Consider the following 18,373-nt stretch of genomic DNA (forward strand, 5'->3'; position numbering starts at 1 on the left):
AAACTATTCACAAAAATATACTCAACATTCAGGGCATCCTGTCACACCACTTCATGGCTTATGGATGAGGGAAAAGTGAAAACAGTGGTAGATCTTATTTTCTTGGGCCCCAAAAGCACTATGGACCTTGACTGCAGCCAAAGGCTATGAGAAACCTGCAGAGTGTATTAAAAAGCAGAGAGTCACTTTGCTACAGAGGTCTGTAGTGTCAAAACTACGGTTTTTCCAGTAACCAGGTAAAGATGTGCAATCTGGACCATAAGAAAGGGGGAATGGCGAAAAATTGAGCTTTTGAACTGTGGTGCTTCAGAAGATTCTTGAGAGTCCCTTATACAACAAGGAGATCAAACCAGTCAATCTGAAAGGATGTCACCTTCTAACCCCTGCTGTCTTAGCTGAGGCATCTACTGAGGGCCTCAAGGTGGGAAAGAACGGATGCTTCCACTGCAAAAGTGCCTAACCATGGCAGCTCCAAGCAAATAGTTTGTAGCTCCACACCTGGAGGAAGCTCAGAAAGGCTTCTGAGAAAGGTCAATGTGTACCCAGGGTCCCCTGATACATGTGTTGCATTCTCCCCAGCATTGGAGGCCAAGGAAGGGGTATTCTGGGCCCTGGAGGTGGGGGATGGCCTAGGGATCCACTGGGGCCACCACTTACCAAGTAGGACTGGAAAGGACAGAGCAGGCATATGTGGCAGAGAGCTGGTGACTGGGGTGTGGGAACAAGAGGGAACCAGCTCTGCTTGAAGTACCTCACCCAAAATCCCCTGGAGGAGAAGCCCAGTGATAAGATCATCTGAGATGGGACGAAGAGAGTCTATTTCATTACCCCTTATAATTCCTCTGAATGAGGAGGTGGTGGAGTAGGTGGGTCATCACAAACTCTTCCATGGCCTAGACCATCTGCCAGTCCCAATCCTTGGGGCTGCCTCTCCTCAGCTTCAGGCATGTAGTTCCAGAGGAAACTGACAATCATGTGTGCTGCTGGGTCAGGGCCAAAAACCATGTAAAGCCTATCATAAGTCCCCATGTCCCTGCCAGGATGGCTGATCTGGAGCTACATGTGATCTGAGGTGGGTCATTCAGGGAACACCCTTGAACTCTGATGTCTGCAATCTTCTTTCCTTACTAGGTGATGCCTTTGGGATTTAAAACCCTAGGACAGGTAGCTTGGACTCCCTCACTAGGTGTAGAAGCCTTAAGGAAGAAAGTTGCCAGGCTAAGACCATCAAAGAAGTGTGAAGCGAAAGAGTGAGAGAGAGAATTGATGACTCCTGATTCCTTGGGTCCAGTCACTGAAATCTTTGTATTTGCTCTGATTCTTGTGTCCTGGATTCCCAGAATCATTTCAATGAGTCTCCCTTTTCCTTGAAGCTGGCTAGAGTTGGGTTCCTCTCAATTTTGATTCAGACTGGGTTCTCGATCATCATGATCATTGTATACCTCCCAGACACAAACAGATGCACCCATTTGTTTCAGCACCATTATGAGTTAAACCCTTTATTCTTTACTGAGAATAGGGTGTGCAGACCACCAAATACAGTTCACCCGCATCCTGGGAGGAGTGCTCAAAGGGTGAGTGAATGTATGTTAGGAGCGGCCTTACTGATTCCTGAACCACTCTAAGCATTTACACTGCCCGTGCCAGGCCAGTCCTGTAATTTCCTCGATCAAAGACAGAAATACAGCCTCAGGAAGATGTCACCCAGGATCCAGGTCTCTCTAGATGTCCTTATTGTGTTCTCTTTAAAGGTTGTATAGCAGTGGCCTCTAGAATCCTGGGGGAGTCAGAGACACACACCATTGAGCATGAGCCCTTACCGGTGCCTCCCCCCAATAGCCAGAACCAGAACAATTTGTTTTATTTCCCTCTTTTGGTAAGTATCAAGGGGTTTTCTCAGCAGCAGGGGATAAGAGAGTTCAACCAAAACCAAAGAGGGCCAAGACATGAGGTTGCCATGAGGAAGGGTGTGGTGAGTGGAGGACTGGGAGTTGGGGAAACAGAGGAATGAAAAACAACAAAGGAAACCAGAAGGGAAAGAGACACGTGTACCCCAATGTTCATCGCAGCACTGTTTATAATAGCCAGGACATGGAAGCAACCTAGATGTCCATCAGCAGATGAATGGATAAGAAAGCTATGGTACATATACACAGTGGAGTATTACTCAGCCATTAAAAAGAATACATTTGAATCAGTTCTAATGAGGTGGATGGAACTGGAGCCTATTATACAGAGTGAAGTAAGCCAGAAGGAAAAACATCAATACAGTATACTAACGCATATATATGGAATTTAGAAAGATGGTAACAATAACCCGGTGTACGAGACAGCAAAAGAGACACTGATGTATAGAACAGTCTTATGGACTCTGTGGGAGAGGGAGAGGGTGGGCAGATTTGGGAGAATGGCAATGAAACATGTAAAATATCATGTAGGAAACGAGTTGCCAGTCCAGGTTCGATGCATGATGCTGGATGCTTGGGGCTGGTGCACTGGGACGGCCCAGAGGGATGGTATGGGGAGGGAGAAGGGAGGAGGGAGGAGGGTTCAGGATGGGGAACACATGTATACCTGTGGTGTATTCATTTTGATATTTGGCAAAACTAATACAATTATGTAAAGTTTAAAAATAAAATAAAAAGAAAAACAACAAAGTCCTACTGTAGAGCGTAAGGAACTATATTCAATATTCAGTGATAAACCACATGAAAAAGAATAAGAAAAAATATTTTTATGTGTATAGCATAATTTTAATGTGTATCACATTGCAATGCAGCAAAACTTAATGCAACACTGATGATCACCCACACTTCAATATAATATTTTATTTTTTTAATTTTATTTAATTTGTAAACTTTACAATATTGTATTAGTTTTGCCAAATATCGAAATGAATCCACCACAAGTATACCTGTGTTCCCCATCCTGAACCCTCCTCCCTCCTCCCTCCCCATACCATCCCTCTGGGTCATCCCAGTGCACAAGCCCCAAGCATCCAGTATCGTGCATCGAACCTGGACTGGTGACTCGTTTCATACATGATATTATACATGTTTCAATGCCATTCTCCCACATCTCCCCACCCTCTCCCTCTCCCACAGAGTCCATAAGACTGATCTATACATCAGTGTCTCTTTTGCTGTCTCGTACACAGGGTTATTGTTACCATCTTTCTAAATTCCATATATATGCATTAGTATACTGTATTGGTGTTTTTCTTTCTGGCTTACTTCACTCTGTATAATAGGTTCCAGTTTCATCCATCTCATTAGAACTGATTCAAATGTATTCTTTTTAATGGCTGAGTAATACTGCATTGTGTATATGTACCACAGCTTTCTTATCCATTCATCTGCTGATGGGCATCTAGGTTGCTTCCATGTCCTGGCTATTATAAACAGTGCTGCGATGAACATTGGGGTACACGTGTCTCTTTCCTTTCTGGTTTCCTCAGTGTGTATGCCCAGCAGTGAGACTGCAAGAACAAGTGTGTCCATAGTTCTCCTCATTCCCTGTTTCCTTCCTTCTGACTCCTGCTCCTTGTTTTCTCTGTAGAGAATGCTGGTTTTCCTCCTGTATCCCCACAATCCATACTTTATTTTTAAATTTTATTTTGTATTGGAGTATAGCTAATTAACAATATTCTGAGTTTCAGGTGGACAGTAAAGGAACTTAACCATATGTATCCGTGTATCCTGGTCCCAAAGATACCCCTTCCATCCAGGCTGTCATATAAATGAGCAGAGTTCCCTGTGCTACACAGCAAATTGCTGTTGGTTATCCATCTTAAATAGAGCAGTGCGAACAACACGTTCTTGAAGGCTTAACTCACAAACTCTGTGAAACCTCCTTTGGCCCACACTCACCCTCCTTGGCCACTCCAGGCTTGGTTGGGTAACATAATCTGGTTCCCCATCCCCACTGGTCAGTCCCTAGCCCTCATCACCCCTCGTAAGTCCCCAGTGCCCCAGTGCAGATCACCTTGAGATGCCATTTGCATGGAATGCAGTGCAGTTCTGCCTAGAACCAAGCAACCCTCCATATGGCTCAATGAGCTTGTGGTTTTGGAATTCCTGAAATTCCCTCTCTTCCTCAAAGCCTTCTTTGAGCCCATCAGTCTGCTCTGAACTCTCTCAGGGAGCTGACATGAAGCCTCCACCCTGGACCAGGGCAGAGGAGTCACTGTGCACCCTTTATTCACCTTAGTATCCAACCTCCCCACAGAGGGGTCGGGTACCCCAACTCACAAAGGAGGCACTGGCCAGAGCAAGGGGAAGATGCAGCTGAGTACTAAGCTGACCATGTAATTTATCATCCAAACCAGAAAAAAACTTGAGAAGGGAAGGCAGACTGTTAACTAATGCCGGGACATCACACTGGGAATGCCCCCAACCATTCTCCTTGTAAGATGGCCTATTTCAGGGACCGCTAGAGCTGACTTCCATGTTCATACAGCTAAAGCTTCAGATTGAATTGAAGCTCTTTGAGGACTGAGGACCTTAGTGTTCCCCTCTCCTTGTGACTCCCACCATGCCAGCATGGTGTGGCGTCTCCATATTTATTTCAGGAAGATCAGTGTCCCAGACGGCACTTTAATCTCAAATGGTTGGTTTTCTGGCAGTCATTGACCCAGCCACAGGTCTCATCAGCATCTGCAATGGTGTGAGATGGCCAGTATAGGGCACCCTCCTCCCAACAGCAGCCCATGGGTTGCTGCAAGCCCCAGTTTGAGAACCACCCCTCAGTGTTGTCCCCTCACCTTGAGGATGTAGGCTCGTGCTGGCATCGGGTAGTTGATGCCATTGATGGCGAAGATAATAGAGGGCAGGATATTACCGCAGAACATGAAATGTAGTGCTGTTAGAGAGAGAGGGAGAGAGGTTCATCCTGGAGATCCATGTTGTGTGTGGAGACTGGGAGTGACCCTGGGGCATGACCCTTCACCTTCGAACCCCGTAACGTGGCACCAATGAGCTTCTGTATGTTATTGACCAGTCTTCTTGGGCCTTTGATCAGTGCTGTTCCGGTGTCCACAAAGGCCTCACAGCCTCCAGAATAAGCAATAACCTTTCTTTTCATGGAGATGCTGAGAAATAGTGGAAGAAAGAGGGCATCAAGGTCACTCTGAGTCTCACCAGAGCTGCCCCCTTCCTGACTGTCTCCTAAACAGCCCTTTTTCTCTTGCCTTCTTTTTCTTTGCTCTGGACACAGCACCTTTCTTGACATCCTTGAATGCAGTACTTGAATACACCAGGATCTTTTGCACCTTGACAGAGGCTGGTCTTCCTTCCTAGAAGACTCCACTCCACTTTGACTAGCAAATTTCTTCTCATCTTCCAGATTCCACCTTAATTATATGGTTATTGGGAAGTCTTTTCCCCCGTGTATATCAGTCTCCTGTCTTGGTCACTCTCTGTAGACCCTTCCTCATGTCTGCTGCTGCTGCTGCTGCTGCTAACTCACTTCAGTCGTGTCTGACTCTGTGCAACCCCATAGACAGCAGCCCACCAGGCTCTGCCATCCCTGGGATTTTTCGGGCAAGAGTACTGGAGTGGGTTGCCATTGCCTTCTCCTCCTCATGTCTAGCATGTATCAAAGTCACAATTCACTATGTGGGTGAGTCACTTCATGTACATCTGCCTTCCTAGATGTGAGGGCAAGTTTTATTCTTATTGTCTCCCTGGCACAAGTGCCTGGCACACAGTGGATGCCCAATGCTTGTCTGTTCAATGACTGAATGAAGACTGAGAAAACAATAAGAAACTTCCAGAGAGCTGTATCTGGTGGGGAACAAATAACGGATAGCACACAGAGTGAAGAAGGAGATTCACAGGGGCAGCAGATCTCATAGTAGGGGGAGAAAGGGGCTCCTCTGGGAGAGGGTGTCTCCCAGAACTGCTCCTAGAACCAGCTCAGACCCTGAGACCCTGACCAGGAAATATATAACTAGCCCACAGAAACTCCAAAGGACAGGTCAGCTTTTGTCTGACAGTCTCACACAGAAACCTATCAATTGTGCCTCTTGTCCTCAGGTCACTCCTGGATCCCACCTTCCTGATTCTCTTATAGACCCCCCCACTGTGTGCCCAGGTATGTGGGGTGTCTTTTTTATTAGTTGCTTTCACGTCTTAAGACTGCAGCCAACCTCTCTCCACTGCTGGGTAGCTGCTCCCTAAGGAGACCAGTTTTCCCCATTTGCTCAGAACTTTCCCTGTTCTTAAACAGACGTTTATCTGTACTGAGAACTTCCTATGTCTTTGGTAGCCCTGGATTGTTGGTCATCTTATCATAACTCTGTCCAGGCTGCTGAAATTCTCCCTGATCGTCTGTTCACCACACTGTAGAGTCCTCTAACCATGCTCCCCATCTCAAAGGGCAGTGGATGCTGCTCTCTCCCAGCTGCACAGACCTCTCTGGACCCTTTTAGGACCCTGGTCAGAGCCATGCTCAGAAGGCCTGGGGATTATGAACCCATGGGTTTTTTGTGTATCTGTGTGCTTGTGTGTTTGTTTGTATGTGTCTCTGAGTGTGGTTGTGTGTCTCTGACGACCTATGCATGTTTATATGTGCCCCTGTGTATGTTTATATGTCTGCTTGTGTGTTTCCATGTGTCTTTGTGTCTGTCTGTGTCATTGTGGGTGGTGTATATGTCTGTGTGACTGTGTGTCTGAGAATGCATTTGTGTGTGTCTGCCTGTGTCCATGTACAGTAGTGGGGGGATCATTTGGACTGACCCTCAGAGGGAGAGGCTTACCAGTCCATGTGTACACTCCAGTCGCCTACTTGAATCAATGGTACCAGTTGAGCTCTGCCTTGTAGTAGTGGTGGTCCACCCAACCAAACATCACCGCATTGCCCTCCCGCTTGTCTCTGTAGAGAGAAGAGAGGGGGGACCCTTGGACGACAGTAAAAACAGCACTGTCTGAGAGCTGTGCTTGTCCACCCATCAAGGCCCTAATAAGGTCCCCACGTACAGATGCAGAAATAGCGTCTAGGAGCAATTGAGATCTGGACTGAGGTCTGTTACTGGCTAGTGAGTGGTACAGAGGAGGTTAGAAGCTGAATCACTTGGCTAGGATCCACCCATTAATGTCTTCTGAAGACGCTCTGGGCCTCCAGGCACCTGAATGCTCACACTCGGAGGACACGGTGCTGAAATGTTTTGCTTTCCCCTTATCCACCTTGTCATTTTTCAGGAAAATCAAGGCCTGGGAGTTCTAAGGGTGTGGGTTCAGGTCACCAAGAGTTGGCTCCACTAGCCTGTGACCTCTACTGTCCAAAGGGCCCAACACTCAGAAGGGACCCCCAACTCTGCTCTCCCTGTCTTGAAATGCATAATATTTCTTGAACAAGAGTTCCAGAGTTTTGTGTCCCACACTCTCGTTTTTCACTGGAACTTACAAATTGGGTAGCTGGTCCTGGGCTCCCAGTGAAATGCTAATGAGGAAGGAAAGATATCCACCATCCTTCTCCTTAGTTCTTTATCAAATACACAAGCAAATCCTAATGCCTTTTATTCAACATGCTTCCTGTTGCCTTCCATTAGCCTTCCTCCTCACACACCCATGGAGAACAATTTACTGATCTTGAGCCCAGGAGCAGGGTGTGTTCCAATAAAATGTTATTTATAAAAGCCAGTGGTGAACCCAGATAGGGCCCTGGGCCATAGTTATCCTGGGTTAGATTCTCTCTCAGGATACTTCTTTATCAAGTGTTCTATAATATTCGTGCAACTGAAAGCATCTTACAGCTAATTTGGATAAAGTGATTGTCCATCTCAGACTTACTTGCTCAAGTAGAAGGCAAAAACAGGCTCAGAAATGGCACCTTCATTCTTCAGGTTGTCAAAGATGGGGATGGCTCCAGAGAAGGACATGTTTGGGTAGTTCAAGCCCAAGATGCCATCAAAAGGTATACCCTCAAACCCAGATTCTGCCAGGCTTATACAGAACGGCTGGTCAGTACTTACAAGGTCCCCAATCTGTGGGAGAGAAGAGTGTTCCCGCTTACAGATACATGAAGTGGGCTAGAACTGGGCTGGGGTGCATTGCCACTAGAACCTCAGAGAAGAATTGAGGCTTGGCTCTGTCTTCAGTGGCCCACAGATGGTTAGACCAAGCTGGGAGGGGAATTTTGGTTCCACTTGAGAGAGGCTGTGAATTTTAAAACATCTGCCCCTCTGAAAAACACCACCTGAGTGAGTCAAATTGGCCTCGTGGCTTCTGTACAGGTGTGGCAACCAAGTCAGGCCAGGACCCATTGGCGCTACCTTATGGGCAAACTGAGTAGAGAAAAACATAGCCTTCTCTTTGGCATCACTGTGACCTGATGACAAGAATGGACTGCATTCTCTGTAATGTACTGTGGATTCTGCATCTGTCCAGGAAGACAAAAGCTGAAAACACAATCTTGCTGGCAGGGTTCTATGAAAATTACTGCCTGGGGAATTCACCTTTGGGGATATGTGTATTTTTCTGTGAGTGTGTATGAGAGAGAAAAAGAGAGGGGGAACTACTCAAGTATTTTGGGGGAGGCAGGCCATAGGTTAATTAGACTCTCAAGGGTCCTCTAGAGTGAGAACTCATTTATCAGGCCCCTTGACTTCTCAGGCCTCCAGTTTCCCACTCTGGATACCTGAAGCCCTTGACTACCCCCTGGGTCCCCAGATCAGTTTTATCCTGTCCCCAAACACCCCACAGCAACTTCAGTCCTGAAAAGCCAGCCTAACTCCACCTTTTACCACATGTGTGCACTCAGTAAGGCCCTTGCTGTCTGCACCTCAGTTTCTTCATATGTCTCATGAGCTAATCAAAGTAACTGCTGTGTGGAGCTGTTGCAGGACTAAACTGAAAGCGCCTGGAACACTCTGTGAATATGTAAGTGGGTGCTTTTTTCCCCCTCTTCTCACTCCAAGCAAAATGACCCTTGAACTGCTCATGGGCAGTGGAGCTGCAAGTCCACACCTCAAGCCACTCTCTGGGTTAGCTAATCTGTTTGCTCATGTGTCACCACGGGCACTGTCTGCCCAGATGCAGGATCCTGTGGGTAAGATGGCCAATATCTATGGGAGTTAGGCTAAGAAGGGTCCTGCATCTCTTTTGCAAGCAGGGATCACTCCCTAGCCAGTCCTGACTCAGCATTTGTTACCCGAACTGTGTCATAAACAAGAAGTCCTTTCATCCTTCCAGTATGGTACTTGATGTTGAAGACCTTTTGGGTATGCTGGAAGGTGGAAGACCAAAGATGTATGAACATAACCTTTGTAGCTGCAGACACAAGAGATGAGTGTCAGTCATCAGGTGCCAAGGGTGGAAACAGGGCAACAGGGCAAGTGAAGGATGGTTCTGGTAGGGGGTGTCTGTACTCACCACAGGCTAGACTTAGGCAAAAGATGGAGGGCACCCACAAGTCAGATGAGCCTATGTCAAAGACAACATGGAATTCCTGAAGGGGTTCCAATGGTGATGTTACCCACGTAGAGCATCTACAGTGAAAAGGAGGGAATAGGTTAGTACAGAAGTGGCTACCCTCTATTCCCACACTGATGCCTCCCTCTGGGTGTCACATATCTCTTGAGATCACTTTCTAACCACCGTGCAGCTCACAGACTTTGGTCACAGAGATGTCTGCATTTGATATATTTTTCCTGTGTTATGTTGTATGCAGTATATTGATTCTATGACCAGGCATTGAAGTGGTACCTCCTGCATTGGAAGCGCAGAGGCATAATCACTGGGTCTCCAGGACCACTAGACACCCAGGGAAGTCCTGGTGACTTCATTTGAGAAGGTCTGTAGTCTCTTCAATCCCAGCCTCAGCGCCCCCTTCTCCAGGAGGTCCTTCTGGATCAACCCCAGCCACTCCCTCTATCAGACCACATCCAATCAACTCCACACAGGTGACCCTTTCACTCGACATCTTTATACCCTTTGCCTATCTCTAAGGCTGGCATGGGCATTCTTGAAGACAATTAAGCCCTTTGTCTAATCTAAAAACAGTAACCACAGTGTTAGATTCTTATGGCCTTACATGGAATATGGGCTCAGTAACTTACTGCTGTGGTTCTTGCATCTGTGGAAACTGAATTCCTTTGCCAGGGGAGTCACAGTTGCTTTGCAGTTGGTTCTACCTTTTAATCATTGATGGCTCACTCTTCATCTGTAACTGAGTGGTTCACATAGCTTGTAAGGAACAATCGCCCTCAAACTAATGACACATCTTTGACACAGAAATGGATGTTTACCTGCCACCTGATAATTGCCGGGCTCAGTCAACAAGACTGAGTTGAGGATGAGAGTGCCTTCTCCTCTGGGTGGGGTCCCAGTTTTCCAGTGTCTCTGCCTCCTGCATGAACCCCAACCCCAGCATCCCACCAGGCACCTCCAGATGCGCCTCAGTGCTAAGCTAGAGTACCAGGGGGTGCTGTGGAGCACCATCCTCCCAAAATACTCACATCCATGATGTTTCTCAGTGGGTGAATAGTTAGATTTGAGCCACAAGAAGAAATCTGGAACAGCCGGTAAGCATGTACCTTCACAAAATTGTTCAGCGTGTTTTTTCCACTGCGGGTTTTTCTTATGGTCTTCACTCGCCTTAGAGGTATTCTTTCACAGAGCATTTGACAAAGAAAACAAAGAAGATGCTAGAATTAGCTGTCAGTGTTAAGGTATAACTGTCATTTTAATGGCCCTGTGTATTTTCTAATCATTTTTATGAGGCACATTATTATCAGAATTTAATTCATATGCCATGGCAAAGACATCCCTTTGAATACAGGTTCTGTTCTGCAACCTTGGGTAAGCCATATGACCATGTGGTGTCTCAGTATCCCCTTCAGTAAAATGGTGGAATGTAACAATATAAACCCTCCAAATAGAATATCTTGGGGATAACTGAAGTGATGGATATAAGGTACCCGATAAATAGGAAGTCTCAACATGACAGCCATTAGCATTGCTGTTGCCATCCCACACTATCCTTCTCATAGAACCTCAGGGAAGGAGGTAGAAGGGGGACTCTTATCCTCTTTTACAAGGGAGAAATTTGAAATGCAAGAGGTTTCTGAGTTGGCTGTGGTCACACTGCTTGTCAGATATAAAACAGTGTATCTTTCTCCAAGTTGAAAGGCTTAGTTTCATTTCCCTTTCATTTCCCTTTCACATCTATACATGGCCATGGAAAAACCATAACCTTGACTACATGGATGTTTGTTGACATAGTAACGTCTCTGCTTTTCAATATGCTTTCTAGGTTGGTTACAACTTTCCTTCCAAGGTGTAAGTGTGCTTTAATTTCATGGCTGCAATCAACATCTGCAGTGATATTTGAGCCCAGAAAAATGAAGTCAACCACTGTCTCCACTGTTTTCCCATCTATTGGCCATAAAGTGATGGGATTGGATGCCATGATCTTAGTTTTCTAAATGTTGAGCTTTAAGCCAACTTTTTCACTCTCCTCTTTCACCTTTATCAAAAGGTTCTTTAGTTCTTCTTCACTTTCTGACATAAGGATGGTGTCATCTGCATATTTGAGGCTATTGAAATTTCTCCCGGCAATCTTGATTCCAGCCTGTGCTTCCTAAAGCACAGTGTTTTCATGATGTTCTCTGCATATAAGTTAAATAAGCAGGGTGACAATATACAGCCATGACATACTCCTTTCCTATTTGGAACCAGTCTGTTGTTCCATGTCCAGTTCTAACTGTTGATTCCTGATCTGTATATAGGTTTCTCAAGAGGGATGTCCGTTGGTCTGGTATTCCCATCTCCTTTAGAATTTTCCTCATTTTATTGTGATCTACACAGTCAAAGGCTTTGGCATGGTCAGTAAAGCAGAAGAAGGTGATTTTCTGGAATTCTCTTGCTGTTTTGATAATCCATCGGATGTTGTCAATATGATCTCTGGTTCCTCTGACTTTTCTAAAACCAGCTTGATCATCTGGAAGTTCATGGTTCATGTACTGCTGAAGCCTGGCTTGGAGAATTTTAAGCATTACTTTACTAGCGTGTGAGATGAGTGCAATTGTGCTATAGTTTGAGCATTCTTTGGCACTGCCTTTCTTTGGGATTGCAATGAAAACTGACTTTTCCAATCCTGTGGCCACTGCTTAGTTTTCCAAATTTGCTGGCATAGTGAGTACAGGACTTTCACAGCATCATCTTTCAGGATTTGAAATAGCTCAACTGGAATTCCATCACCTCCACTAGCTTTGTTCATAGTGATGCTTCCTACGGCCCATTTGACTTCACATTCCAGGATGTCTGGGTCTAGGTGGGTGATCACACCATCATGATTATCTGGGTCATGAAGATCTTTTTTGTACAGTACTTCTGTGTATTCTTGCCACCTCTTCTTAATATCTTCTGCTTCTGTTAGGTCCATACCACTTTTGCCCTTTATTGAGCTCATCTTTGCATGGAATATTCCCTTGGTATCTCTAATTTTCCTGAAGAGATCTCTAGTCTTTCCCATTCTATTGTTTTCATCTATTTCTTTGCATTGATCACTGAGGAAGGCTTTCTTATCTGTCCTTGCTATTCGTTGGAACTCTGCATTCAAATGGGTATATCTTTTTGCTTTTCTCCTTTGCTTTTTGCTTCCCTTCTTTTCACAGCTATCTGTAAGGCCTCCTCAGACAGCTGTTTTGCTTTTTTGCATTTCTTTTTCTGAGGATGGTCTTGATTCCTGTCTCCTGTACAATGTCATGAACCTCTATCCATAGTTCATCAGGCACTCTGTCTATTAGATCTAGTCCCTTAAATCTATTTCTCACTTCCTCTGTATAGTCATAAGGGATTTGATTTAGGTCATACCTGAATGGTCTAGTGCTTTTCTCCACTTTCTTCACTTTCAGTCTGAATTTGGCAATAAGATGTTCATGTTCTGAGCCACCCTCAGCTCCCAGTCTTGTTTTTGCTGACTGTATAGAGCTTCTCCATCTTTGGCTGCAAAGAATATAATCAATCTTATTTTGGTGTTGACCATCTGGTGATGTCCATGTGTAGAGTCTTCTATTGTGTTGTTGGAAGAGGGTGTTTGCTATGACCAGTGCATTCTCTTGGCAGAACTCTATTAGCCTTTTTTTTTATATATATAAACAGATAAGAACAGATTTATTTTAAGACCATATAAACATCCTAAACAGTTTCGCAAAGTCCAATAAAATTGCATATAAACAAATCAAACACAATTTCACTCAATAGCTCTATTAGCCTTTGCCCTGCTTCATTCTGTACTCCAAGGCCAAATTTGCGTGTTACTCCTGGTTTTTCTTGACTCATACTTTTGCATTCAAGTCCCCTAAAATGGAAATGACATCTTTTTAGAGTGTTAGTTCTGGAAGGTCTTTAAGGTCTTCATAGAACTGTTCAACTTTTTAGAGTGTTAGTTCTGGAAGGTCTTTAAGGTCTTCATAGAACTGTTCAACTTCAGCTTCTTCAGCATTACTGATCTGGGCATAGACTTGGATTACAGTGGTATTGAATGGATTGCCTTGGAAATGAAGAGGTATCACACTGTCATTTTTGAGATTGCATCCAAGTACTGCATTTCAGAATCTTTTGCTGACTATGATGTCTACTCCATTTCTTCTAAGGGATTCCTGCCCACAGTAGTAGATATAATGGTCATCTGAGTTAAATTCACTGATTCCAGTCCATCTTAGTTCTTGAATTCCTCGAATGTCTATGTTCACTCTTGTCATCTCCTGTTTGACTACTTCTAATTTGCCTTGATTCATGGACCTTACAATCCAGGTTCCTATGCAATATTGCTCTCTACAGTATCTTATTTTGCTTCAATCACCAGTCCCACCCTCAACTGGGTGTTGTCTTTGCTTTGGCTGCATCCCTTCATTCTTTCTGGAGTTATTTCTCCACTGATCTCCAGTAGCATATTGGGCACCTACCGACCTGGGGAGTTCATCTTTCAGTGTCCTATCTTTTTGCCTTATCATACTGTTCATGGGTTCTCAAGGCAAGAATACTGAAGTGATTTGCCATTCCCATCTCCACTGGACCACATACTGTCAGACTTCTCCACCATGACCCGTCCATCTTGGGTGGCCCCACAGGGCATGGCTTAGTTTCATTGAGTTAGACAAGGCTATGATCCGTGTGACAGATTGGCTGGTTGTCTGTGATTGTGGTTTCAGTCTGTCTGCCCTCTGATTCCCTCTTTCACTCTCATTGCCTACCCTCTTATTTGGCTTTCTCTTACCTTGGACGTGGGGTATCTCTTCATGGCTGCTCCTGCAAAGTGCAGCTGCTGCTGCATACCTTGGAAGTAAGGTAGCTCCTCTCAGCTGCTGCCCCTGATTTGGACGTGGAGTAGTTCCTCTTTGCCATGCATCTGCACCGCCATCGCAGCTGAGGCGAGCAATAATTCAACAACTTATTGTTCCTCATATTGTTTCTGTTATTGTGACTTAGTCATATGTAGGTTAACAAGTAAAAGCAAGACAATAATTTAAACTAATGTTTTGAACTAAGACTTTCAGTGGCTAGAAAAAACAATTCACACATAACATAAAAAAGTTTAATTCAAACTGTGCTGTCTTAAATCTTAAACTGAAAGCATAAGTTTGTACCAACTAATTATATTCCTTTTTATTTTAATTTTTAAGGAAAATGTGTCCTTCCTACTCTGACCAATGTAAAGCCTACAAGCAATGACAACTTGATAACAGTGACTATTCTGAGGTCTAACATCTAGTTTCTAAATACATTTCCCATCAGACAATGCATGGTTTCTTAAAGAGATGGCTGATTTCAGGACTGGATAAAGAAATGCACAGAATAATCTTGGGAATCTTGAAGGACCAGAAAGCTGAGGGACTTCAAAGACCAATGGGGACTGGACAGAAAGTTAAGGAATCCAAATGAAAAGGCCAAACACCTACCAGTTTTTGGGCAGAATGATGTTTCTGCTTCTCAACACACTGTTTAGGTTTGTCATAGTTTTCCTGCCAAGAAACAATCACCTGATTTCATGGCTGCAGGCACCCTCCACAGTGGTTTTAGAGGCTAAGATGAAGAAATCTGTCACTGCTTCCACCTTTTCTCCTTCTATTTGCCATGAAAGATGGGGCTGGATGCCATGATCTTAGTTTTTTAATATTTAATTTTAAGCTGTCCGAATGTGTTTAAATGTTAATAGGCAACATCTAATTTGTCAGTGTGATGGATTCCTAGGTCACCAACTCACCATTCTGAGCACTGAGAAAGGAAAATAATCATCAATATTTACGCTATTTTTGTTTCTGTTAAACTTAGGTTATGTAACTGCAAACAGTTCCAGGAAAACAAGCCAGACTGCCCCTTCTGGGGGTGATGAGAGAGTGATGGAGAGCACCTATAATACAGATGGAACCTCTCTCACTGGCCTGCAGCTAATCTCCTGCTGTGGAGGTCTGGTTCCTAATAGACCCAGGACTGGTACTGGTCCTGACCCACCGTGCTGGTATTGTGGACTCCTGCTCTAAACCCAATAGTGGGACATTCTGTAAGACAAACCACCCTGCTTCTGCCCAGTTTCTGAACAAATAAATGGCATTAAACGTGGGAGAGAAACAGTTATTTCATCTTAAAAGAGAACAACCAAGTGCATCATATGAGTACATTCTTTCAATAAACTGTGAAAAGACACCTCCTTTTTTAGAACCAGGGAAATTTGCACATGGACTGGACACAAAATATTCATTTTATTGGAAAAAAAAAGAGCATTTTTTTCATATCCTATCATTCTACCAAAAATACTCATTATACACATTTTGTGAAATGTTCATCTTTTCCCAAAATACTTCAGGAAAAATAAATAAGGGGTAAAAGACAGAATGAAATGATGGTCTCTCTTGAATTAAAAGAGATACCTGCTACATGATTCATAGCTGCTATGGATGAATTGTGTCCATCCTTGACTCCCAATGTGATGGTATTAAGAAGCAGGGTATTTGGGAGGTACCCAGGTTGACATGGGGTTTTGATGGTGGTCCCTCATGATGGGATTATCCTCTCCCTCTTTTTCTCTCTTATTCTCCCTCTTCTTCCTTCCCTTCAACCACCACATGTGAGAACATAGCAAGAAGAGAAAGACTGATGCAACTCAAGAATGTCTTCACCGGTAATTCAATTGGCCATCACTTCATGTTGCAAAGTCTCCAGTCTATGACAACCTGTGAGACTAAGAGGTTAGTTTTGTAGTTATTTATGCCAAATATGAAATATAGGGTTCATGACACTCTTCTTTCTTATATTTGTTATGTTTGAAATTGTTTTGCAGTAAGAAGTTTATAAAGAGTCCATTTTGCAGTTTCTGTCTTAGCAATACACATAGGAGCCCAAGATAACAGATTCAGGCAGGTCCCCAATGAATGAGTGGTTGGAGGACTACATGGTCCTTACCCCAACTCATCTCTTGTCATCTGGAAATTGTTCCCCACACCTGATACCCTTAACGTCCCCCACCATCTGCATCTCCATTACCCTGCAAAGCTGAGTCATCTAGTTGGAGATGTTGATGATTCAGGGAAGGGTCTGTAAATAGACGGAACGCAGATATTTTTAGAAAGAATGAACTGGGCAGACCCGTCTTGGTTTTCCATTCTTTAGTGCAATCTGCAGGTGAGGGATTGGGCCTGGGTAAGGAAGGAGCCACAAGTGGGACTGCATAGATATCTACAAGTAAAGGGAGTAGGAATTCAGAACCCAGTAACCAGGAGGTGGGCAGCTTGTACAGGACCCAGGAGGGAAAGAAGAAGCACTGGGGAAAGAATAGTGCCTACTTGAGGGCCAGACCTTATTGAGTCTTTTGTTTAAACTTGAACGTCACATCCTTCCTGCTGGAATTCCTGCTCCAGAGGTGGAGGGGAGAGAGCTGTACTCACTCCTAATGACTCACGAGGAGAGGGCCTCCCCCAGAGGCCCTTTGATTCCACTCTAACTGTGAGTATCATCCCAAGCCAGAGAGCAAAGGGCAGGTCATCCAAAAAATGACCTACTTTAAATAATATTTAAAATATTACAAAATCTGTTTAAGAGTCCTGGCATATCTAGTTCCCATAGTTTTTTAGGACAGATGATTCATTAGCCTAACTTGGGTTTCTGCTGAGGAATCTACAAGCTTCCCCACTGGTAGCTTCTGACTTATAAATACCTGATCTCATCCCACAGAACCCAAATGATCGTATATTCCAATGAGCAAGGCTTCTAAGGTCCTCAGTGTCACAGCAGCTGTGTGCCAAGTGGTCTACCACTCCCAGTCCTGAGCCCAGGACCCATGAACATCACCAGACAGTTACAGCCCCCTGCCCACCAGAGGCAACCTCAGCATCCTCAGCAACACCCACCCCTGAGCCACTTGTCCACTGATTGGCACTGAGCTTCAGTCTGGAATAAGTGCTCTGTAGCAAGTCCAGCCTCCCTCATCCAAGAGATGGGAAACTGAACTCTGGGGTGTATGACTCACCTTAAGGCTGCAGGTAAGTTAGTGAAGACTTGGGACCCAGGAACTCTGGTTCCCAGGCTAGGAGACTTCCAGGAAGGGAAAGATGAAGAAAGCTCAATTGCATCCACCGCTGGGTAGCTCTCAGATGTCTGCAAGCACCAGAGTGGAAGTTTCTTTCCCGTTGCCCCTCAAGTCTGGTTCTGATTTTATTAGCAGACTTACCTCCATGTAGAAGCAGGAAAGCAATATTCAGGGCTGTTTCTTCTTGGTTCCAGGAACAGTGGGAGAGCGCCAGCTGTAGTGACCCTAGGAGGTAGTCGTGAAGGTGGTGACTGACTCACTATCAATTCCGAATCCAAAGAGCTTCCACTCCTCCTTCACACAAGACAGACCCTTGGCTGACTGGGTAACATGAACCTGCATTCAGAGCAAGAAGCATTCTCTTCTTAGCCTTCTGGAAAGGATAAGTGCCTTATGTTTCCTCTGGGAACCCCTGCCTGAGCGAGGTTGGGGTCTGAGACTAGCCTGAATGCAGGGGATGTGTTCCCTATTTTACGCTCCAAATAGACCTTGGAGATTCAATGGCCTTGAGAGAATTGCAATCACCCTTATATTTTATAGGGACTTTGCTTTATGAATCTGGTTGGAGAAAAAGGACAGAAATACAGGACAAGGCTATACATCTCTGGGTCCCAGCTGACTGTGAGTTGAGTTCCAGCCACCAGCCTTCACAGTCAGGTGCTTATGTAATTCACAAGCCATATTTGAAGACAGAGTAGAGGAAAGAGTTTTTGGGCAGAGAGCAGTGTGGTCAAAGAGCCATGGGAATCACATGGGGCAAGATGAAACAAGAGTCATTACTTATTTCTTTGCTCTATCTGTTCCTTGGTGTTTCTACTCCTGAGAACAAGTACATGGAGATAGTCAG

General features: G+C 44.7%; 1 pseudogene; it reads right to left on the reverse strand.

Moving 5' to 3' along the window:
• Positions 1-1,629: 1,629 nt before the first annotated feature.
• Positions 1,630-17,673, reverse strand: LOC511347 (pregnancy-associated glycoprotein 1-like; annotated as a pseudogene).
• Positions 17,674-18,373: the final 700 nt, after the last annotated feature.

This window comes from Bos taurus, chromosome 29, assembly GCF_002263795.3.
Source record: "Bos taurus isolate L1 Dominette 01449 registration number 42190680 breed Hereford chromosome 29, ARS-UCD2.0, whole genome shotgun sequence".
Lineage (NCBI taxonomy): Eukaryota > Metazoa > Chordata > Mammalia > Artiodactyla > Bovidae > Bos > Bos taurus.